Below are 25,425 nucleotides of genomic sequence, written 5' to 3' on the forward strand. Positions count from 1 at the left end.
GAATTGCTCCTTAATTAGGAGTTCGCGAAGTGCGCCATACTCTAGTTTAAATTTTGAGAGTTCAGTCCAGCGGTCGAAATAATGACTCAGTCGCGCAACATACTGTGTTGCCGTTTCACCGTCCATAGGTTTCCCAGTCCTGAACTTCTCACGAAACCCATCCGTCGTAAATCTAAACCTTTTAAGTAATGCAGCTTTCACTTTGTTATAGCTGCCTGCATCTTCAGGAGGAAGTCTTCCAAACACACTTAATGCTTCGCCGCTAAGGCAAGTGCTCAAGATGGTAGCACATTCACTGTCTGTCCAATTTGCATTTATGGCGATCCTTTCGAAACGCAAGAGGAACGCGTCGAGATCGTCTCTTCTCTCGTCGTATTTCGGAATCAATTTAGCTGTATGTCCTTCACTGCAGCTATGTACTTCAGCTAAACCGTTGCTGTTCCCGGAGTTTTGGAGCTGAAGTTTCATAGTCAGTAATTCCTTTTCTCGCTGAAATTCCTCTTCCCGCTCCTTTCGAGCCCTCTCCCGTTCCTTTTCTGCTCTCTCTTTCTTCTTTTTCTCTCTGGCTAACCCATTTGCGCAGTTCGGCACCGGACAACCCCAGCTGGGTGCCAGTCTCCACCAACTCTTTCAGATTCATATCTGAAGCGCGAACCGTCTGGGTGCAGCCTAAACACTGCTTAGCGAACTTCGCCTAAACGCTTCCGCGCGGCACTACCTCCCGCTATCGCTCTGCTGCTACACAGTTTACGAGCTCTACGTAAACTCTTCTAACTCGTTCTCCGTCCTCTGAGCTTGAATGCACCAAACGTCCTGTCGCGGACGCCAGAATAATTGTCACCCGTTCATAATTGGGGGTATTATTAACGATGCGCCCTTAACGGTGCGCACACTTCCAGACACCCTTTGAGTGAGTGGGGGTAGCTGTTCCGGTCGCAAAGGAGATGCCCTCGACCTGCGTGGCAAGCTCTGCCGGAATTCAACTACCTTGTAGTGACAGAAGGGGGTGGTCGTTTGGTGCCCAGCGGTCGCCGGTTCAAACCAGAGTAAGGATCGGAGTCAGAAGTAACAAACAAAACACAATTTATGTAGAGCAAGAGAGGGTACAATGAATACACAAGATCACGTGAATACAACAGACGAGAGGTTCACAGAATACGAACGCTAAGCATGCAACTACAGAATGATTCAATAACACAGGCTTTACAACAGATCAAACACGAGAGAGTTACATAAACAAACACCAAATTGTTCACCGGGCACTGTTGCAGTCCGACGCCTCAAGAGTCACGATGTGGCCGCCATACGAGACCAGCGCCGCTCCCTTGAAAGTCCGTGGGCTTGCCAGCAGCGGGTGATCCCCGGGAGTCCAGCCGAAGCACAGGCGAACAGGTCGCAAAACACTGACCAACTGACTGACTGACTGTCTCAACAAGCGGCGCGGTCGCTTTAAATAGGGCGCGCCGCGTCTGTTTGTTAACATGCGCCAAAGCTAGCGCGCACACACACATAGCTTCGCTGGTTATAGCGCTCTCTCTTCCTCCCGTCGAGCCGCGCGTCGCCATTGGCCAGGTCCCATAGAAGATGCTGGAATTTTCCGGCTGATTCCAGTCCGATCAACCACCGTCCTCCCCGGGCAATGGGAAAGAGGGTGACGGCAACGCGTACAAAGCTACGCGCTCTCCCGCGCGGGGAAGGGGGGCTTTTCTCTCCATGCCTTCCACGCGACGCCGTGCGGGCCTCGCGCCGTACCGGCTTGATGAAAATGGGCGCCGATTTCGTGACACCTGCCCAATATCTACATAATTGTCACACGAACCACTTTGTGTGTATTTACGACTACTTGCACAACACCGTTGCCACCCACTGATGACGAGCAGCTGAACAGCAGTTTTTCACGTGCACTCCGCTGCCATTAATCACAAATGCTATCACGCTACGACTTCCCATATCACCCCACCCAACCTCTGTGTGTAATGACTCAACCTTTGGTGCGTTTGCATATTCTCAGGATACTGAAGAAATCCATGGTACCAATTAGTAGATTCAAGCAACTTAATCTGACATACATCTGGTGATAATATTAGAACTATATCTATGTATACACAGATAGATCTGTATCACCACAAGCGTCGCCTACAACTATGGTGATGCCCGCTCAGAACACGATTCGCTTTTTTTTAGGGCATAATTCTCCACAAACCGCTCTGAGCTTGTGGCCCCTTGGTAAGAGGCTTTCCACATCTGTGGGAAACCACTTCAGAAGTGGTGTGCATTCACAGTTTGAAAGCCTGCATTACAAATTTTTGGAAGTTTTCAACACCACATCGTTACCAGCCTTTGGCACTACACGTCACTGAGTTCCTTATATCTGCCTGTGCTCAAGGCCACAAGATAGTGCTTTAGTGGATCCATGCACACTTGCCAGTTATATTCTATTATGCATGCTTTCTCCATAGACTGCACTTAAATGTGGTTTCACACACAAATATTTATACTTAATTGGACAGGCGGACTGCCCAGAATGATCCACATGTGACATTACGGAAACTGAAATGTGTACTAGTGGTGTGTCCCAGTATATGCGTGCAAAACAATAACTCGAGTTACTTCTTTGAAGTGTTTTGGCAACAGGCCTCTCTCAGAGGACTTATTGGCCGGTTGGCCAGAAATGGAAAGCTCTACAGGCAGTGCAGGCTTTCTGCTGCTTCTTGCATGACACAGGACTTGACTCGTGACTGTGGTGCAAGTTACTATTCCTGTATATATTTTAATCGAGTCACGACCCTCCTTGTTATTTAATGACGCCTCTTTGCCTGTAGAGTAGCAGGTCAGATATTAAACTTTTCAGCCAACCTATCCGCCTTTCCAATCATTTGCGTGAATGCATTTCTCCTGGATGGTTGACCTGGTAATCACACCATCGTAATGCTAGGACATGGGGCGTATGAGCTTTTGAGGTGAACAATTTTTACCCTAGAAATGTCTTTTTAAATGATGTGAAGGATTCTGAGCTCTGCTCAACAAGATCCTCCTCTTTGGAGTCTAAGTCATCATATTCTATGGGACTATATGAGTGCTGTGGAAAGAATATGTGATCAAAGTGGAACCAAGGGGCCTGTTCTGGGTGGTATGGTATGCTGGTAGGGGCACCTGTTGTGCTGGCCTCACAGTATCATTCAAAATGAAAGAAAAAAAAAATCAAAATGCGCATATATTACTGCTATGAGGGCAGTCTGGCGGGAAACAATCAAACAGAACTGCCGTCTTCTGCGATTCGAGTAGTTCTCAAATAGGTAAGGCTACAAATCGCAACTACATTTACTACTTTTATCACGCGAACTTACCTCAGACCGCCTACACGTTTATTTTTTCCCAATGCACTGGGCCAGCGGTTTTGCGTCGGTACGATCGACGTATCGTTTGAGGTGAGCTTTCTTCGTTTCCATGCCGAGGCTTCGAATGACGCCGAGGTTATTTCGGAATTCCAGTAGAAAGTAGTACGAACACATGAACCCAATTGGTGTGCCAAAACTTGTGAAAGCGTACGTTACTTCCACTCGGATCAGTTGTGCTGCAATCTCACGACGCACACGGTTGGCATAGCGAGCACTCAAACCCGCACAACACGCCTAAACCCAGAACCTAACGTTGTCAGGAAAAAGAGGCGAAGTCTGAGCACTGTAGAAATTGTAGGAAGTATGCTTTTTTTTTTTTTTTTTTGAGAAAGGTTACGAAAGAGGCGTCGGGAAGGTGGGGGGAGCAAAGCTGCGACAACGCGTTGGGTGAAAGGGCCACCCAAGTACATTGTATCAACCTTTTTTTTTCCTGTTTCCCGCTTTTCGTGTAGTGCCATAGTTCAGGTCATCGAGCCGAAATAAAGGAAGCGAAGCTCGACACACTATTCTCAACGATGCAGCGCGGAGGCGAGCAATATATACGAGTACGCGCCGCGGCGCCCGCTCCTGAAACACTCCACCCACCACTCGGACTGAACACACTTGTCGATTTCTTCGACCTGAAACCGTATTTACATCGTATCTTTAATGACGCCAAGAATAAAGAAAAAAAATTACAGCAGCGGCCGCACAACCAAGTTGTACCGGGGGTATATGAGACTGCTCAAGACGTTGTTGTGCTCCATCATGAATGTTCACACACACACACACACAAAAAAAAAAAAAGAAAACAACAACAACAAATAAGATTGGAACCATGGTCATTTGGAGTACCCGGCGGAGCGAGGTTATTCGTCGTTACCGAATATGAACTCGAGTGTCACCTCTCGCTCTGTTCCAGCGCGCAGCGAGAAGCAGTCTTCCTCCACCGCCGCCGACCGCGCGTCACGTGACAGCAACGAGAGACTGCCCGGGTACAGATTGTTGAAGAAATGCGTTTGTATGAGCGAATAATTGATATACTATTTTTTTTTATTTGCTAACGTTAACAGAAACCTATTATCTTATGGGAAATAATGATTAATGTCTGCGTTTCCAAACGGCTAAACATGACGTAGGCAAGTACTTCTAATTCCGGCCTAGAGGGTCGCATGGTCGCTTCAGGAACGCAAAAATGCTGTGATTTCAGAATGGTATTATTAAATGCAGAAGCAATATTTCGACGAGATATTTTGGAATCGGCATGCCTAATGTTTGCCGAAGCAAGGAAAATTGCAACTGAGCAGCTATATTTTCGTTTCACGACCCCTTTAAAGGGGGCATGAAACGGCTAGAAAGGTCACTGACAAACGTTTTCAATGTGTAGAACAAATGCTTCTGAGCATTCGTTCAAAGTAAAACTCATCGGAAAAAATCAAGCGATTTATTAATTTTTAAAAACAGCGTTTTTTGAAATTCGCGGGCTGCGCCATTTCCGCGTGGCGGCGAGATCTGGGACTATTCTGCCGTGATTACCTACGTCACCAGTCACAGAGTGACAGGCCACGACAGGCTGCCATTGGCTGCAGCCGCGACGCCATCTACGTCACTGACACACTTCCGGTAGCTGCGAAAGTCGTCTGCTTGAGTGCTGCAATGCATGCGTGAACCCGCGCTTGGCGCTTCGGTTCGCGATGTTAACCGAAAAGGTGGTGGCGTTCGACTGAAAGTGCGCGTCGGTGCAGGAGTGCGAAAAGAGCACTAGCTGGTCCGATTTAACGCCGTACCGATTATCAACCTTTATGTACCGACCGACGGCGCAGCAGCGTACTGTAGTCCCGTCTCGTCTTTGCCGCATCGACCATTTGTGCGGCGTGTTAATAATTAAATGTAACGTGCGTCAAAAAAAGGTGCACCCTCAGCTTCATCGCGAAAGTACACAAATTCGCACCGCTTAAGTGCAGCACCCGATGCCGCCAGGCGCGGGCGCTGCGGCCGACGGCACTCCGGTCGTGCGCTGCTCCCTGCTCGTCTCTAGGCCTTGTTTCTTTTGCATCGCAGCCACGGCGGGCGGCATTTTAGAATCGTCCGCTTCGCTGCGTCTCTAGTGTAGTCGCTCGCGTGCTCCTGTGCACGATTCTTGCGTGTAGCTTCGGGAAACAGTGACAACCTGCGCTGCCGAACTGCATGTGGCGAGCTGCTTTGCTCATGTTTTGCGCCGTTGTTTCTGGATCGGCCGATGCGTACACATGAACACGCGTGCACGTTACGCATTGGCACTTCCTAAACTATGTGCGTCCGACTGAAAGTGCGCGTCGGTGCAGCAGTGCGAAAAGAGCACGCAGGTCCGATTCAACACCGTACCGATTAAAAAGGCAGCATCAACCTTCGTGTAAATGAAACGTGCGTCAAAAAAGGTCTGTCCTCAGCTTCATCGCGAAAGTACACAAATTCGCACCGCTTATGTGCAGCACCGGATGTCGCCAGGTTACCGCAGAGATGCCGTCCGTGGGCGCTGCGACCGACGGCACTCCGATCGTGCGCTGCTCCCTGGTCGTCGCTAGGCCTTATTTGCGTCGAAGCCACGGCGGACGGCGTTTTGGAATCACCCGCTTCGCTGCGTCTCTAGCGTAGCCGCTAGCATGCTCATGAGCGCGATTCTTGCGTGTCGGTGCGAAAATCAGTGACAACCTGCGCTGCCGAACTGAATGTGCCGAGCTGCTTTGCTATGTTTTGCGCCGTCGATTCTGGCTCGGACGATGCGTACACATGAGATAAACACGCATGCACGTTGCGCACTTCCTAAACGATGTGCGAAAGGACCGCAGAAGACGGTACCAAAGAGACTGACCCAGGCAGCGCGAGAGAAGAAAGCGGTCTTGTAGAAAGCCGTGCTCGGCAGGAGTGCACGCTAATTTGCGCTGAATGGGACAGGGATATGAAGGAAAGTGCTCCCTCCGCGGCGGCCGCCGGTATGTGTGGACTCCCACCTGCAGGTATGCGCTCGCGAACGACCCGAGCCGTTCGGGCTGCTGTCGCACACAATTCCGAGAGGTCAAGAAACTGAAGACACCGGCGGCCGAGGAAGACAGCAGACAAGGTTGAAAGCTATGCAAACGCAGACGGGACGGGAAAGGCAGACCGTGAATGCATGGGCGACGCTCGGGGGAAAACAGGCGCGACGACCGGAAGTCTGAGAACCGAGCGTCACCCGATGACGCTTCGTGGGCGGGGCTAGCGGGGCGGAGTTTCCGAGCTGTTTTCTTCGTTTTTTTTTTCGTTTTTTTTTCTGGTGTCTCGGAGTGTTGAGTTGAGGGGAGCGAGGAGGAGCGCCATTTTTAATCGTCGATATCTCTGGTGTTAATGAAGCTAGCTAAAAATTTCTTGCGGTGAATTGACCTGTGAGGGAGTACCTATCTCTCGACCGATTTGCTTTACCCCGTTTTAGGCATTGCATGACTCCTTTTAGGTCATTAAGATTTTGACGAACGAATTAAATATCAGCGTACAACGTAGCTCTGATCAAGCAGGATATATTTAAGTATGGAATATATGGTACATGCAATTTAATGTCCCAAAGAGTAATCGGCAATGTGGGGTGCAAAATAAGCAGATAAGAGGACGCACTTTTCAATAAACAGTTTCAAAGTATATTAAAAAAAAAAAGCTTAACAGATCGTGCAAAGTTCGCTGCAAGCGATCGTGGAGAACGTTGCATTTCCGTTCGTGCACCTCTTCTACCCCCCCCCCTCCCAAAAAAAAAAAAAAAAAAATTCTTACGGGCCTTCATGTATCTATTAACCTTTGAATGACTGTGGCTACGTATGTACGATGAAACAGACGTCAAACGTCTTTTTATCGAGCAGGATAAAACATTGGCAGCGCGCACTAAAGGCGAATATGTTACAAAGAACTTAAAGATTGAGTTCTTATTCAGTGAAATTCTGACTTAAGTTGCCGGTACAGTGAGCTAGAAATATGTTTTCTAGTTCACTATAGTTGTCGGTAATATATTGTTCTTTAGAGCGAAGGTGAGCATCAGAAAGCCAATTAAGAGTTGCCATATGAAAAACACACTCCAGTCATTCATTCGTCGTCTTTGCATGCGCTAACAGTAGGCACGGGATTTGAACAACGTTGGCTGTTAGTTTTTCATATACATTGCGCTTTCTAGTTTTCATTTAACTTAGTCACTACATCGCCCACCGTAGCCGCGCGCTGCTGAAGCCACGGAGAAGAAAGTCAATTCAGCGCTCTTCGCCAGGTAATTCCAGAAGTAATTGGCTCATAAAGTGCTGAACTACTCTCCAGGCATAAACAAAACTATTTCTACGCACAAGCGAAGCTTACGCTTCAGAATATTCGCACGCGCGAACTGGTTTCGAAGGCAGCGTCATGGTAGAAGAACAAATGGTAGCGTAACTCCCATAGAAGCCTGCGTGTCGACTCTGAGCGAGGCTTTAGTTTCTCAGTGCCCCCTGCGAACTGTGAGGCACAACAAACACGTGACGTTGCTTGTGACGTCACAGTAACGTACTTTTGGCGGGGAATTTGATTGTCTTTTTACTTATGAACGAAAAACAAGGCCAACAACGACAGAGGCAGAACGATGCTCGGATAAGGCAGAAAAATGGACACCGTAACTGTTCAGCCAACTTTACTTGACATGGATTTCTACTGTCAAGTTTTACGTTAACTGAAATGTTACGGCATCTTTAACCACCTTATCATAGCATCGTTCTGCCTCCGTCGTCGTTAGCCTAGTCTTTCGTCGCGCGTCATGTAAACGCATTCTGGGGCTTATTTCTTCGGGCACGTTTGTGAACAAGGGCCTTCAAGTGAATTCGGCAAGCACGTGGATAGAACCACATGGCTTGAGGCATTTCACTAAGGGCATAAATGAGTGAAGCTGTGCTGCATAGAAAGCCAGGCTTTATTAATTCACGGTTACTTACATAGACGCTTAACGACAATGAAATCTTTAAGCGTAGGAGAGCGACCACCGCTCATTCGTCACGGTTTTCATGAAATCATCGTGATAACAAAATTTCCTGAGCGTAGGTCTCCAAACGAGAAGCGGTGAGATTATAAAAGGGTGAAAGATCTTGCTAACAAACAAAGTACATATCAGCGTCAAAGAACAACAAAAACTAACGAACGGAATAACTAACGCTAGCGCTAGAACGCCAACCTGTAAGAGCTTAGGTAAGGAATTCAAATTGGGATTGCTAGTATTTAGAAGTTATAGCGTCTGAGAAGTGAAAATATCTAGATATAGCTTCGCTCCAATAAATCTCGCCCCGTTCATGATTCCCATATTTTACTCGCGCTTCATTTGCCACTAAAAGGAGTCAATGTGAGGTTACAAATTTACTACTTAAGCATTTAACATGCTAAGCATCCCATTGACAATAGGAACATCCCTGTAATAACAGCTAAAGCACGTTCAGCGAACGTTGGTGCGGTAATACGACGCAGTAAGCAAAACCCGCAGCAAAGGGAGCGGAACGGAAGGCTTAGATCAATGCGGCACGCGTCTTGGGGGCAATAAAATCTCACCTTCACCATTCAATTAAAACATGCAGCGATACGCCGCTCATTCAGACGTGTATCCGTAAAACAAGCCACCACTTTTGCGACGTGCCTGGGAGGCCGAGCCGAGCCGCCGAGCTGTGACGCAGCATTGTGCCATCGTCCGGAAATGCGCACATGCAGCGGCAACCAGTTTCTCACCGAGCACAGACAGTCTTCGCCTTGCTGTAAAGCTCTACCACAACCAGCAGAATGAAATACTGACTGTTTGTTACAGATAACCCGCTCTGTACGCAGCACGCAACGATGAACGTTGAACCGGGGCCGACGACGCACCTATTCCGCGGATGAAAAACGCTTTGGTCTGAGCCATATCTGAGCTTTGGGCAACTACGCAGCGGATAATAAGTGGCCGAGAGAGGCCGTTAGAAACAATTTAAAATATTATTAAAAATGTGACACGTTTTTTCTTACGCAAGAAACAAAAACTGCATTCATTCTTGAGCGCGAATATTATGTTTACTTTCTAGTTCTTTGGAGTTCTGGCAGATCTTATTTTCTGTAAGCTAGTAATTTGCCTCACAGTTCGCAGGAGCCCTCATCATCGAGTTGATGCCGCTGGCAGTAGGCAGCTGCACGCGTTTTCTTCCAAGTTGCGCGACCAGTTGTACATTGACCTTGGCAGCGTCGCTTGGCTCTGTGTAGGCACGCTGCGTTTTTGCCAACACCCCATGTCGCTGCCGATCGCAGCGCCACCTTTGTTTACAAACATGATGCTTGTCTAGAACCTTGTTTGTGACGCGTGCGCGAGGTGGCTACCAAACTCTATGGTGGCTACCAAACGTGTGTGTGTGTGTGCGTCTGAACAGTTCGAGTGTCCATTGTGTGCGTCTTTCGATGCGACGGTTTTGTACTTGTGACGCTAATTAATTTTGGCGTCACATTCGCGAAGTTATGGCTATGTGATCGCAACTGTTGCGCCGTGTTTGTGGTGCGTGCATGACGCGCCAGTGTGACGCCCGCCGTCTACGGCTGTTAACACAGAAGCGCCGCCGACGCAGCAGTTCGTTGAAGAACCTTCGGCGGGACAGAGCTGCATTGCATCTAGCGTCGTATATTTAAGGCTGCCTGGTGCCTGAGCCACGTCGAATGTCAGGTAAGCTTGCGTTACGTGTTTCACTTGGCCTTCGTGTCGAACTCGCGGTGCACGAAGGTAGCGCGGTTATGGTTGCTCATTAAAGGCACATGTCTTACACCAGTGTCACACGAGCAAGCAAAACCTCTTTCACCTAAGCGGTCTTTTAGCGAGTTGAAAGGCTTTTATTCAAAAGGAGTTGCGTAGCAGACACACGACGCTGACGATATCTCGAGACACTGCGCTGGCGATCTCTTTTTAGCGTTTGCTACCGAGCATGCTATCGCAAGCGTGGCGCTAGACTAGAGTGTTCTAGAATATTGTAGTGCGCTCACACGGCGGCGGCGCGTGACGCACTTCATGTCGACACCGGCAGATGGCGCGCTTCCCAGCGTTCCCAGGAATGTTGATACAAGGTGGAGAAGGCGGACAAGAAAATTGGCAAGCAAATATTTGGACAGCAGTAGGGGGACCAGCCAGGAATTATCAATTAAGAAAAAGGTTAAGGAAACAGAGAGGGGTCTGTGGAAAACAGGGATGGAGACTAAATCAGCATTAGAAATGTACCGAACGTTCAAGCAGGAAATAGCCAAAGAAAACATTTACGATAATTCTAGGGGCAGCCCATTGTTGTTCGAGGCTAGGACAGGAGTATTGCGGACTAAGACGTACCGAGTCAAGTACCAAGAGATAGACACGCTGTGCAGGGTGTGTGGGGAGGATGAGGAAACGCCTGAACACTTAATAATTTCCTGTAAAGGGCTCCGCCCTATAGTTCAAGGCAATGGGCCAGATTTAGCCAAAGCATTGGGGTTTAAGGATAATGAAGGGAAAATAGACTTTAAAAGGGTAGAAATAACCAAACGAAGGTTAGCTGATTGGTGGCTGAAAGGAAGGCAAGAATAGGTCCACACTATATATTACTATTCACGGCTAGGCTGCCTGTGGCGCCGCCGCCCGATTCAAAGGGTTCAGCCTTATCCATCCATCCATCCATCCATCCTGAAGCTAGACCGCGCGCCGAAGTAGAACAGGTACCGTTCACTGCTGGATTTGCCGAACGAAATGCAATATTCATGACGTCTGATGCACGATACATCTTTTGCTGCATCTTACCAGTATGCAGTGACCTATGGGGCCGGGTAATTTTTGCACCGCAGACAATGGCGAAGGGTGCCTTCAGGATGTGTAATGATATTTTGATAATATAACGGTAATGGTCGCCGCATTGTCGCAGTGAGAATACCACAGGGCCAATTTCAACGTAACCTTTTTTTTTTTTTTTTTTTTCCTTTTTTTTTTTTACAACTACCATCGGCTGCGGAAATGCATGTTAAGCAGTGTTCTTCCCAAACTATGCGCGCGAAATTCGACATCAGCGCATTGCTGCTTCGAGAAGCTATTTATGTGCATTGCGTCGCTCTAAACCCAACAGAACATGTAAAGGAAATAAACACAAGGCACTCTTATGTAATAACGTTTATTTTAAGACTTGGAACACGTGCAGCCGAAAAATCTGGCCGAATATTTACAAGTGGGCATAATCCTACACCATGCAGACAAGGAAGTTTTCGCGATCTTCTTGTGCATGGTCCTCTTTCTTTTTTCATTCCTCTCTGAGTTAATGCCCTTTGTAAAAAAATGAAGCCGCGTTGTAAAAAGCTGATCACATTCTTGGTGAGCTCAGCTGAATGCTCAGTGCAACCAATGTTGCGCATGCATCTTGCCTTCACCAGGCTGAGCACATCTAAAATGCTATCGGTATGCAACTGTTTTTTGCTGAAGCATTCCGTGAACATATCCTCAAGAGTTTTCACAAAAGAAAACAGTGTGCTGTGCGGGTATAGAAGCCCGCCTCTGTCTCTGTATCGTATAATGCAGCCAGCCCAAGACTCTCATCTTCAGATGACATGGTCAGAGCTTTCATGCATTCCTGGCACTTAGTTTTCATTATGCACTTCCTCGCGACGTATCCTGACACGTAATAAGTTAAGCAAGAGTCGCTTCTCTCTATGTGTTCGTCATGATCCGCTGAAGGCAACATCGCTTCAGCATCTGGCAAGTTCCCCGAAGCAATGAGGGCATCCACCTGGTCCCACACATTACTGGGAGGACCACCTGCACTGCTGTGCTCAGCATCAAGCAAAGCACTGAGTGCACATGGATCTGCATTGCCATATCTAACAGTTTTGACTAAACTATAGAATGACATGCAGTTCATTGTTATGAGAAACTGAGTGGGAGTTGGATGGTCATTACAGCCTGAGGCTTGTCTCACGATTCCAAACAAATTTTCAATAGGATCCTGACTAAGCCGAGATGTCATAAGATATGCATACCCTAAAGTTTCTAGGTATGACAGTAGTTCTAGAGTGCTTGAGATTGTCACACGCAGACCAGTCGCTGTTGACTCGCTTAAGAACCCTCCTGCTCCACCAGCGTGCTGCTCCCAAGACGTGATATAATTCAGAAAATCCGAGAGTGGTGGTAAAAACATTTAATGCCAATGATATGAATAGTGGGGGCGAAGCCCCCTACATGGCACTTGGGTGCTCCCTCACTGTGAGGAGGGCACCCTTACAAAGCGAAGGATAGCCCTTGGAGCGCTATCCTTCTCATAGCACTGGAGATGATCCGGCGCTGGTCTTGAGCAGAAGTGCTGGTCAGTAGAGTTTCCCAGTAAGACTCCGCCACGGTCGGTGATGGGGGATGAGGGAAGGTGGGGCATGTGAGGAGGGTGTGTAGGAAATCTGGTTTGCCGCAAAGTTTGCATGAGGAGGGAAATTGGTCTGGTATCTGGCATGTAGTAGTATGGGGTATGGAGCAGTGCGAGTTTGTAGTCGTCGCCAGTGTGCGGCCTGCGCTATGGTAAGGGCCGGGGCTGGGGGTGCGTATTCTCTTCGTTTGTCCCGGTAATATGAGAGAATATCGCGGAAGGAGAGCAGACGCTCCTTGGCCTGTAGAAGGGGCTCATCTCCTCCTGCCCAGAATGTGAGACCTCGGGCTAGAGAATGAGCCTCTTCGTTGCCAGGGAGGCCGGCATGTGCTGGTGTCCAGATAAGGGTTACAGGGTGCCGGGGCTGCCAGAAGCGTAGTAAGCGAGCAGCGGTGCGAGATATGTAGCCATTGGCATAGTTGAGAATGGCAGATTTGGAGTCAGAGATAATTATGTTGGCAGGTGTAGAGGTCAGAGCAAGCGCGATGGCTGCCTCTTCTGCCTCTATGGCCGAATTGGTGATGATTGAGCTGGAGGTTAGAAGTTTTGCTTGATTGTCGGCTACTGCCAGGGCCATACGGTGGCCTGACGTATATTCTGCTGCGTCCACATAGACCACCTCATGGTCCTCGCCATACTGTTTGTGGAGGGCCCGAGCCCTTGCTATTCTGCGGTTCCCATCTCGCTCAGGGTGCATGTTCTTGGGGAGGGGGGGTATATTGAGGTTAGAGCGGAAGATAGAAGAAAGGGGGACACCCTTGGTATGGTGTGTAATTGGGTTTAGGTTTAATTTGGATAATAGAGCGTGGCCAGCCTCTGAGTTCGATAGACGGTATATTTGTGCCGTAAAGGTGGCTTCTGTAAGTTCCTCAAAGGTGTTGTGGACACTGAATTTGAGAAGCCGATCGTTGGATGTGCTGGGGGGAAGGCGTAGAGCCATCTTCATGCAACTCCGCAGGAGCGCGTTTACCCGGTCTCTCTCCTTCTGTCGGAGGGGTAAGTATGGAAGGGCATATACGGTGCGGCTTATGATGTAAGCCTGGGTGAGGCGAAGGGTATTTCGCTTGCGTAGGCCAGCCCGGCGGTTCGCTATGCGGCGAATCAGTCGGGTGGCCTGTTGAGCGTGTGTTTGGAGAGCCTTTATGACTTCTCCGTGCGCGCCATGGGAGTGGAGCATTAGCCCTAGCACTCGGATTTTGGATACTAGTGGGATGGAATGGGTACCTAGCGTGAGAGAGATGGGAGGATTGACATTGTCCTGTTGCTTGGGGCGGTAGAGAAAGAGCTCTGATTTTGAAGGGGAGCAGGTCAGGCCACGCTCCCGTACGTGTGTGTCGATGGTAGTTAGTGCCAATTGTAGGTGCTCTTCTATTTCGGTGTCACTGCCGTGGTTTGTCCAGACAGTGATGTCGTCGGCGTAGAGGCTGAAATGGATGTCGGGGATTTGAGCTAGTTTTTGGGGTAGGTGAAGAAGTGCTATATTGAATAAAATAGGGGAGAGGACGGCACCCTGGGGCGTACCTTGTGCTCCCAGCGTGATGCTTGGGAGGCGGTGGTCGCCGAAGGTAAGTGTGGCTGTGTGGTGGCTGAGGAAATCTCGGATGTAGTTGTACATCCTGGCGCCGACTCCCAGGGTTCTAAGGTTCTGTAGGATAGCTGAGTGCGTAACGTTATCGAATGCCTTAGTGAGGTCCACACATAGGATAGCTTTGGTGTCGTAGGTTTGGGAGTCGAGAATGTGCTGTTTTAGCTGTAGAAAGACGTCCGGAAAGCCCAGGACGAAATCCAAACATACAAGTGGGCATAAGATTGTTGCCTTCTAGGTACTGGCACAGCCTAGTCTGGAGTACATGCTCCATGAGCTTTCCAACAGAAGAAGTGATGGAGATAGGTCTGAGCTTAGAGGTGAGCAGAGGTTTCCCATGTTTGGGTATGAAGACGATTTTGGCCTCTTTCCATTGCGGTGGGAGGGTGCCCGTTTGCCAGCACTCGTTAAAGTTTTCAGTTAGGGCGGCAATAGATTGAGCGTCGAGATTCCGGAGTGCCTTGTTATGAACCCCGTCTGGACTGCGGGCTGAGGATGTGTTAAGTTTTCAGTTAGGGCGGCAATAGATTGAGCGTCGACATTCCGGAGTGCCTTGTTATGAACCCCGTCTGGACCGGGGGCTGAGGATGTGTTAAGTTTCTGGAGTTCAGCTTGAACCTCTGCTTCTGTAATGGGTTGGTCGAGGAGGTCGTTAGGGGGGCCTGCATAATCGGGGTGCGTTACAGGAGGGTATGTAGGGAAGTACTGATGTCTAAGTTTTTGGAGAAGTTCCAGTGGAGGTGTACCGGAAGAATGCATGAGTTTGGTGAGGTTATGTCTTTGGGTAGTCTTTGACTGCATGGAGTCTATTAAGTGTCGAAAGAGGTTCCAGTTCCGAGGTAGACTCATGTTGCCATCTAGCTTGTTGCATAGTGATTCCCAGTTTTGCCATGAAAGAGTCGCTGCATGCGCCTCTATCTCTTTGTTAAGACGGGCGAGGTGGCGTGTAAGTGTGCGGTTCCAACGCTGCTTTTGCCAGTGTCGTTCTAAGCCTGATTTAGCTTCCCATAAATGTAGGAGGTGGGAGTCAACTGTGTCGCTTGGGAAGTCCTCTTGTAGGGGAAGAGTTACGGATCGGACATCACTTTGTAGTTGTGATGGGGGCGAAGGCGCGGGCTGCTCTACATGATCAGAAAGAGTCCCACTTCGTGAAAGTGGAGCCTCTGGGAGGCCTGCGGGGTAGTTGAATGTGTAAGAGAGTTTCGATGATGCAATGGTCGCTACCTAGATTCTCTTGTGTGTTGCACCATGTGGCATGAGGGAGGCGGTGTGCGAACGTAAGGTCTGGTGTAGGGTCGGTGAGCAGAGAGAGACCGGTTTGTTGCGCGGCTAACCACACCCGCCGTCTTTTTGGTGTGTCGTGCGGGTAACCCCAGGAACTATGTGGGGTGTTAAAGTCTCTTACGATGAGTAAGGGGCACTTGTTTGCTATGTGCTTCGCAAGTGTAAAGAGGCGTTCGAAGTTGCTTTTGAGGCACTTAGGGTGGCTATATACATTCAGAATGAAGAGGCTGTTCGCTCGAGCGTGTTGCGGAACAAGCTCAATTAAAAGGTTATCAATATCTTGAATTGCTAGGGGATGGGAGATGGTGGTAATTGAGCTACTAACTAGAAACGCTACACGAGGGGGTGTGGCTGATGTGGGCAGAATAGGAGTATAGCCGGGGAGGGTGAGCGGGTTGGAGGGTTCCTGCAGGGCAGGTCCCGTAGCACAGGACAGCAATTGGTGGACCACATGACGCTTCTGGCCAAAGCCCCGGCAGTTCCACTGCCAGAGTGTAAGGTTACGGTTCGGAGATGCCATCATGAGAGTCGATATGGGGAAGCCATAACGGGTGGGTGGGAGTCACAAGCTACGGCAGGGATAGGATTGTCTTGTCCTTCCGGTGCTTTGGGCTTCTTTCGTCTATTTGGGGTGGGGTCCCGCTTTGGGAGGCACGTTGCGTAAGAATTGAGCCGGGATTCAAGATCGTTATAGCGGTCAGAGAATCCTTGCGTTAGCACGTCGAATCGGTGATTAAGAGTAGCATTGTCTTGTGTTATGTGGATTACAGCGTCTTTGAGGGTTGCACATTCCTGGTTGATGTGAGTGATAGCGTCCTGCAATTTTGCCTCAAAGCGTTTAGCAAGGGACTCAAGCAGGGTTGGTATGTCGTCTAGTGAGATGGGGGTGGAGGGAGGGGGCGTCATGCACAGATTTGAATTCGTAGGGGGTTCCGTGTCAGCCTCCATTGCTAGCAAATCAGGAGAAGTAGGGTGGGAGTGGCTCGGCAAGGTGTGGGCGGTGGGTGGGTTTGGGGGTGGTGGAGGTTGGGATGCGGTAGGAGCGGGGGCAGGAGGAATGGGAGAGCCAGTGGCAAGAGCACTTATCTGGGCTTCCAGTTTGGCGATGTGCTGACGAAGGGCAATGGCTTCTGCTCGGGCTGCTGAAGCTTCTGCTTTGGCTGCCGCTGCCTTCTCCTGGGATTTCTCCAAGGCATGTTGTAGATTGAGAGTCGCTGTTTGCGGGTGTCTTGTGCTGGTGAGAAGAGTTGGGGGTGTCCCAGGCTTGTTTCAGCGGCACTGTCCAGGCTTGCTTATGTTGGCTGGGCTGGGCGCGTCCGGACAACAGCTGGGGAATATTGTCCCTGGATGTGACCGATTCTTGCTGCTGCGTTTGTAGGTGGCTTGGCTGTTTCCGTGGCTTGTGAAGGTTTCGCCCCTTGCACGATCCTGTACCGGTAAGGTGAGGGCCCTCGCACAAAATGCACTTGGGCGTACAAGGAGGGTCTTGTTGCGAATGTCGTGTTTCACAGCGGGGGCAAACGTTGGTCTTGGGGCTTGGGCATACGTCATGACGGTGACCCGGCTGTCTGCAATTGGTACAGGTGTCCGGACTGCCGCGGTATGGGGTGCAGCGGTGGATGGCTCCCATGTATTTGATGGAATGTGGGGCTGCGTTTGCGTCGAATGTGATTAAAATGGAGTGCGTCTTTCCCATGCGTCGGGCTGCTAGTATGGTATACTCCGGATTTCTTCTGACGAGGTCTTCGTAAAGTTGCGTTGGGGTCTCGTCATCATAGGCATTTGTGATGACTCCTCTGGTAGATGCCGGTAGAGGTGCCACGTAAGCCGCGCACGGGTAGGTTTGGTTGCCATGGTGAGGGAGGTCAGCGTCTTGAGTGTCTCGGCCGTTTGGATGTGTGTTGTTGCCATGGTGAAAGTGTTGTTGGTCGGGTGGATGCGCAGGCAGAAGTTGTCCGGTAGAGTAATTTGGAGCTGGCTCTGCACTGCCTTCCAGAGTCGAGGTGTTGGGACGTCTCGGAGTCGTAGTTCGCCTCGCGGGCGAACGACCACTCGGATAGCGTTGGGTGGGAGTGGTGGCAGCTGCTTGCTGCGCTGCACTGTGAGACGAACCTCCTTGGTCGCAGGTGGTAGACGGGCCGGCACCTTGCCGCTCCCGGTTGCGGCTGCGGCGTCGCGCGCCGCTTTCCTGGCGTTCGGGTTAACTGCCTCGGAGGTAGCTTTCTCGGAGTGGCGAGGTGGTTTCGGCGAACTGGCTGGTCGGGAGGCGTAGGCTTTATGCAGGACTGGTGTCCAATCATCTGACAGTAGCTCTTGTTGCAGTAATTAATGGTGTGGCCTTCAACCGTTACTTCCATGACAGCGGCTGGTATCGCCGGCGGTGCCGGCGGAAGAGCGGAGGCGGAATTGGGCTTAGCTGGCCGGCTGAGTGTCTCGGTCCGATAAATGTTCTTAACACAGTAAAAGTCGGATTTCGCCCGGAATGGGCGGTTTTCCTGTCTTCCTTAGGCACTTAAGTTGCTTTGACTGATGAAGAATTGGGTCGCAGAGCTTCTGCCGGGAGCCTAGAAGTCATGATGCTGATGAGCCGGTTGATCCTCCTGTGAAAACAATTTTCTCATATTATGAGTTCAGGTCCCTTGAGATGCATGCCTTATATTTTAAGTGGCATTATAGCTGCAACGAACATTCAGAACATTTGCCACTGGTTAGATGCGAGTACTGCAAAAAGTGCCAACACGCTTTTAGGAAATAGAGGTTTTAGGTAAAAGCAAAGATACAAGGGCAAGGAAATTATTGGAACCATTTCATACAAAAAGAGGTGTCTTTTGTGCTAGTGATACGTCTGTAACCCTCTTCAAATAGGAAATGGAATATCTTGAACGGCTCTGTGTATAGTGTGCGAGTGAAGTGGTATTTGCACATGTCCTGGTTTTCCTTGTCCGTGAATAAAGTTAGTGCTGGCCCTGTGTGGTCCTTTCTTGTGTGCGTCTTGGTTACGCTACAGCTCTGTCATCACAAAACGTACTATGTAGCCACACAAGAAATTCTTCTAAGTTACAGCTGCACTTTGACCTTGATTGGATTAAAACACATACTACACATATCCATGTACAGAAATAAGCATTCATACAAAGTAGGCGACTACCATATTCACTTAACAGCATTATAGTTTAAAATTCTTACCTGAAAAACTCCTGTGTGCCATTTATAGGTCCCGTCTTCGCCTCAATTTCATCTTTGTGGAGGTGGAAGCCTTTAAGAACTCTTTCTCCCAAGAGCTGGAACGCATATGATACTCTTTGCTGCTCGAATGGATTTGGCTGCATGTGACATTTTGTCATTCCCGGCATTGTTTTTAACGTCAGGCTGCTCGCATCAATCTTGTAGGCTTCCTTGACGTGCCACATTGTTACCTGTACAAGAAAAAAATACTTGCTAACGCAGGGGAACAAAGCAAATTAAACATTTTTCATTTGCTTGAACCAGCTAAAGTGGGAATTATAACATTAGCAGAATCTAATTTCATAAAGCCTCCTTTTTTGTTTATCAAGAAAACGACTTACATGTCCGTCTGGTGTGTTGAATGGACACTTCAGCAGCCCGTTCCTCATGCACTTGATAAGGTGCGGAAAATCCGAAACGAAGTGCAAGTAACGGCTGTCCTCATCTGGGTGGGCTACTTTGTACTTTACATTTTTAGCTGTACCCCTGACGCCAAGCACTTTCCACATCCGGCGATTCCACGTCGCACCATTGCAGGTGATAAAATCAACAAACAGCCCACTTTGTTCTGCAAGTATTGTGGCCTCTATCATCACCTGAGCAAGCAAATCTCCTTTTATATTGCCTCTTGTTGCAAATATTCCAATTACTTGTGACCACCCGCTGACGAATGGCACAAACAGAATCACCATACCGTGATCTGAGGGCATAGCCTTATCTTCTGCAGAAGTGAACTCCCCTAAATCTACGAAACCTTCAATTTGGCCAGACTGTTTCACAGATAAGTGCTCTGAGAGCTTGAGCTCGTCAACAAGAAGTCCACCATGCTTCTTGAATGGGTCCATGTCTTGCGTCTTGAGCTTCAGTTGCTCCAGGACCTTCCTGCTGAAGCCAAATGCTGTCTGGTACTAGGCTGTGTAACGCTTAAGTGTTGCCTTGCTTGGGAGGACAAGTATCTCATTGTCCCTGATATGATCATAAAGCTGAGAGCTTTTCATCTTCATGATGATACACTCAAGTATCCACATCCTGCTGTAGCGGTAACCTTTTTCTTTCTTCCCTATTGCTGCAAAACATTGTCTCACGCATTCTTGCTGTTTCTGGGGCAACTTTGAAATCTTTTTGCTTAGAGCGTCTTCTTTTATGGCAGCATTGTGCGCTCGCATCTTCTCTATATCCTCTTTCATTGTAGCAATCTTGGAAGAATAACGCTTGCTCTGTTGTGCTACTGATCTCAGTCTTTGAGCGATTGTTTTACGAGCCCTGACATGTGCTCGTTGGACTCTGGACCTTCTTGTCAAAAGGGCCTTTCTGAAGTATTTGCAGCCCATGCATTGTCCACCTAAAAATAGAAATGTGCAAAAGTTGTAAAGAAGCACTACTTCTAATTAGAAAAAAAAGTGCATAGCTATATGCAAATGAGAAAAGCAAGATGGAATGACTATATATTACCCACCTTTGGTTGTCACTTTTCCGGTGCAGTTTATGTTGAAGTACGTCGCACGCCTGATTTTTAGCTGCTTTCAAAGTGCTGCTGTTAAAAAGCGTGCATCCAAATCCTTTGCATTAAGAGCGCCAACACAAAGTTCGATAGCTTCCACGCTTTCCAGCAAATTCTCTGCTTCTTCCTGTGACTGTAGGCTACGATCTTCAATCAGACGCCCCATCACGTAGACCTTGCAATAGACATCGGGTTGTTTGTTGCAGATGAACATGACAACTTTTTCGGAGGTCAAAATGCCTCCTTCAAGGTGCGTCGATGTACAGTAAAGCACTCCGTCAACGTCTGGAAGCTGGTGCGTGCCCCAGTACTTGGAGGGAGTCTTTAAATGAAAAAGAAACGACGAAGAGTGTTGAAACTCTTCCTCTTGTGCAGAGACGTATTCTTCGCCAGAAGCGCCGAGAGCAGCCGATAGAAGTTGCAGACGTTCACTGTTGAGTGCGCTTCGGCTTTTTTTCTTTGCGGGGCCTTCGTCACTTTCACACCTTTTCGTTTTAGCCCTTAACTTAGGTGTTTTCTTGGTTAGATAGTGCGGCAAATTCGGAAGAATCGTGGGGATGGCATCTTCCGACAGCAGCGGTTTCTCATGAGGGATGCGCACTTCTTTCCCATCTATTATGTGCACAAAGTCCTTAATTATGAATCGCAGTTCAAAATGCAGCTCACAGACTGCGCATGATTCGTCAAGTTTCTTATCTGCACGATGCAGGTTCCTCTCCCACTCTTTTCTCCGTTCTTCGTCTTGTGGGACGCCAAACAAAGACGCCTTCGGCTCGTCTTTCACACGGCTGTAGCCAGTTCTGCACCCAGGAGCGAAGCAGTAATTTCGACGACGGCCAGGCATTTTTCACTGACATAGCACGCTAAAAAAGCGTGAGACACAAAAAGACCACACGGATTTAGCAGGCGATAGAGGACTAACTGATCAAAAGGGGCGACTAGCGAGATCGTTCAGGTGACGCTGGCAGCAGCGCCCCTGGCGGGCCCCGGAGATATCGACACTGAGTGCTTCACGGCGGAGTGGCGCATGGATACGGCAGTGAGCCCACTGCCCCCTTCTAGAACACTGTACGCTAGACCTTGAAACAAAACCACTCAGAATATACCGACGTATTGAAACATATAAATCAAATAATTGTGTTATAACACTTTGTGTATATTAAATTTAGCTAGAGTATGGTCACAAACGTTAAATTGAAGAAGATGGCGCGCGTACGCATCGGCGGTTTGCGCATGCGCGTATGTATCGTTACGAGAGTGCTGCAGAAAAAGGCGGCGACTGTTGACACCAAGACCGATTAAAATACAGACCTGAACAAATAGCACTGCTCCAGCGCACACCTTCTAGTTCATAGCCTTCGCCGCTAGGAAACTGTTGGAAAGGTGTAGTCGGGAATGCCGCTCCCGAGTGATGCATCTGACAGCGTAGCCCGGCCAAAAGTACGACGGTTTATTTCCAGATCAAGGGGTATTATATAGTCAGAGGGGTGAGGGGAAAGAAGGAAAGAAAGAATGAAAAGGTTGGTGCCGTTGCCGGTTCATAGATGGCGATAGCATCGATTGGTGCTGTTGCCGGTTCATAGATGGCGATAGCATCCCTTCCTCCTAATAACCATAGCGATCCACAGGTTTCTTGACCCGGGTAGACCTGCGCAGCTGTGTCTCTTGGGGAGCAGGGTCTGCGGGCTGTGGCGTGGATGCGTTGTTCTGAATAGCCAGCGGGTGGTCCACTGGTTCTGCTGCTGGACTGTCTGTACCCGTGAGTGTGGATCCCTCGACGTTGTGCTTGCGGATTTGATCAGCATGACGACGGACCACCACATTATCCTCCGTCTTGACGGTGACTAGTCGAGCTCCTGTTGTTGACTTCACCTTTCCGGGTGTCCACTTGTCACCAACACCGTAGTTACGGACTAGTACAGGGTCCCCCGGAGCTAAACTCCCGCTGGCGGCGTCCGACTCTGGTGTAGCTGCTCTGCTCTGGACAGGTTTGTTCCTGAGAGGAAAACACATGTCAAGTCTGGTGCGTAGTCGATAACCTAACAGTAACTCTGAAGGTGATAGGCTCGACTGCCTTGGGGCATTCCAGTATCGACACAAAACTCGTGCGAGTGCAGTTGAGAGATCCACGCCAGGCATCTTCTTTAACCCATCCTTAACCGTTCTGACCGCGCGTTCTGCCAGCCCATTGCTTTGTGGGTGGTAGGGCGGTGTTCGAATGTGGGCAATGCCATTCCTGTTCATGAATTCGGCGAAATCCGACCCGGTAAAGGGCGTGCCGTTATCAGTTACTACAGTGCGCGGTAGTCCGGACTGGCTGAAGAGCGTACGCAGCGCGTTTACCGTGCTGCTTGACGTTGCACTCGAGAGTGGAATGGCCTCGATCCATTTGCTGTGGGAATCAACCACGATCAGCAACATGTTGTCCCTGATAGGTCCAGCGAAATCTAGGTGCAATCGGGATCATTTTTCTTCTGTAGCTGGCCAGTTTACTGGTTCACGTGCTGGAGGCATTGGTAAAGCCTGGACACAGTTTCTGCATTCATCGGCTATTCGGCTAATGTCCCGGTCGATCTCCGGCCACCAAAATTTGGACCGTGCTACCTTCTTCATGGTGCAGACGCCCTGATGGGCTTCATGCAATATCATCAGCAGTCTACCGCGCGCCTGTTTGGGGACTACTACACGATGTCCCCACAGTAGGAGGCCATCCTGAACAGATAATTCATGTCGCTTTTTGTAGTAATGCAACATCTCCGTGTTACCGGAGCAACATGCTTTGGGCCAACCCTTTTGGACGTACTTGCGGACAAGTGCTAGTACCACGTCCGTTTCTGTGAGTGACCGCAATTCTTCTATAGTGATGGCCGACTGGTCCCACTGGTCGATGGCGAGGACAAACTCTGCGTCTCCTTCCGGTGCGGCCTCCGTTTCCTGCAAGGTTTGAGGTAAACGGCTTAGGGTGTCCGCGTTAACCATCATTTTTCCGGATTTGCAAAGCAGCTTGTATTTGTACGCTCCCAGCAGAAGAGCCCATCTTTGTATTCTCGCGTCGGCCATGATGGGGGTCTGACGATCCATTCGTAGAAGGCCGAGCAGTGGCCGATGATCCGTCACCAGGGTGAACTCCCGGCCAAGGAGGTAGTCCCGGAAACGTGAAACACCAAAAACGAGAGCCAACGCTTCACGTTCGATCTGAGAATACTTCTTTTCGGCCGAAGTTAAGGTCCGGGACCGAAATCTGATGGGCCTCATTTCCCCATTATTGCGATGGAAAAGTGCCGCTCCCACACCGTGAGGTGAGGCATCGCATTCCAAAAGTAGTTCGAGCTTCGGATTGAAATATGTCAACACCGGGGCTGCGCAAAGAGCCTTTTTCGACAGTTCGAATGCTGCTTGTTCTTTATCGCTCCACATCCACCTGGCTCCTTTCGTCAGTAGCTTATACAAAGGCGCAAGTAAGGTGGACAGGTTAGGGAGGAACTTATGGTAGAAGGTGATAAACCCAAGAAAGGCACGCAACTCTGTAACATTACGCGGAGAAGGGGCTAGTCTGATAGCGTCGATGTTCTTTTCAACCGGGTGCAACCCTTTTTTATCAATGCGGTGACCGAGATATGTTACTGCTTGCTCGGCGAAGCGACATTTGTCAGCGCGCAGCTTAATGCCATTTTCCCTGAAGCGTTGCAGTACTGCTTTCAGGTTTGAGTCATCTTGGCTATTGTCAGCTATCAGCACATCGTCAAGATAGACCTGCACGCCGGTTAACCCTTGGAGCACGGATTCAATTTTCCGCTGAAAGATTGCTGGCGCAGAAGAGATTCCAAATGGTAACCGATTGTAGCAGTATAGCCCTTTTTGAGTGTTGATGACGGCCAGTTTCCGCGACTCCTCATCCAACGCTACCTGGCTATAGGCGTCTCGCAGGTCTAGCACACTGAACCGTTCTCCTCTCGCTAAATTGGCAAACATGTCGTCAATAACTGGTAGCGGGTACTGCTCAATCTCACACACAGGATTTAGTGTGGCTTTAAAATTTCCGCAAAGGCGCACTGAGCCGTCCTTCTTCAAGACGGGAACAATGGATGTGGCCCATTCCGAATATGGTACAGGCGATATTATCCCTGCTTCCGTAAGCCTATCCAGCTCCTGTGAAACTTTTTCTTTGTATGCAAAAGGAACCTTCCTTGCCTTGAAAGACTTGGGGGTTGCTCCGCTCTTGAGATGAATCCGTGCTGGCGGGCCTTTCAAGTCCGGTGCCCTCGCCGAAAAGATCAGCATAGCTGTTCAGAATTTCCCCGGCAGGTTGATGGGCAGCTGGCGGAACCGTGCTGGCCACGTTAGTCTGCGCCTTTACGTGCAGGAGAGTCATTCCGGTGTCCTTCAGTTTCTGCAATAAATCCCGGCCACAAAGACTGGGGCCTCTGCAGTTTAACACCACCAGATTGCATTCCACTGTAGTTGCTTGATAACGCACGTCCATGTTCATGACGCCCAGCACTGGTAGCTTTCCAAGATAGCATGATAACTTTATCGGCGATTTCGCGAGCGGAGGCCATTCATTGCGATGTTTGTCATAAATAGCTTTTGAAATGACGCAGACTGGGGATCCAGTATCGATGTCCATTTTTAGGTCAACGCCGTTCCATGTGAATGTTTCCTGAATGGGCGGTAGCAGCGTCTGCGCCGCCGTACGGAGGGATCATATCTGCGATGTACTGCTATCACTGTCTTCCGATTCCTGCCGCTTCTGTGCTTCCATGGTACCAGTTCTGTTAACGCTGTCAGCCGCTGAGCACATCTTCGCTAGATGCCCGTATCGTCTGCATTTGAAACATTGCCGTCTGTTAAAGCGACATACTGCAGTCTTGTGGCCGTAGTTACCGCAGCATTGGCATTGCGTTCGTATCTGATTGGCGCCGATAAGTTATCTTGAACACGTTTGGATCCCGAGCCTCGCCGGTTATGCCTCGCGAATCTAGTTCGGCGGCGCTTTCTGCAGCTAGTGCTAGAGCCTCTGCTTCCTTTAGCGACAGGTCTTTTATTGCCAGAAGCTGCTTTTGTAAACTC

General features: G+C 49.3%; 1 long non-coding RNA gene and 1 pseudogene across 2 annotated transcripts in view; one reads left to right on the forward strand and one right to left on the reverse strand.

Moving 5' to 3' along the window:
• The first annotated feature begins 9,725 nt into the window (after positions 1 to 9,725).
• LOC146187014 (uncharacterized) overlaps positions 9,726 to 25,425 on the forward strand; it is a 41,275-nt gene continuing 25,575 nt past the window's right edge. For both annotated transcript variants that reach the window (XR_014708202.1, XR_014708201.1), the window contains exon 1: positions 9,726 to 10,065. This is a non-coding gene — a long non-coding RNA (uncharacterized LOC146187014). The remainder of the gene's footprint in view (positions 10,066 to 25,425) is intronic.
• Positions 16,130 to 17,986, reverse strand: LOC146187015 (uncharacterized; annotated as a pseudogene).

The sequence above is a fragment of the Amblyomma maculatum genome, chromosome 6 (genome assembly GCF_055883805.1).
Source record: "Amblyomma maculatum isolate TAMU_Amacu chromosome 6, ASM5588380v1, whole genome shotgun sequence".
Classification (NCBI taxonomy): domain Eukaryota; kingdom Metazoa; phylum Arthropoda; class Arachnida; order Ixodida; family Ixodidae; genus Amblyomma; species Amblyomma maculatum.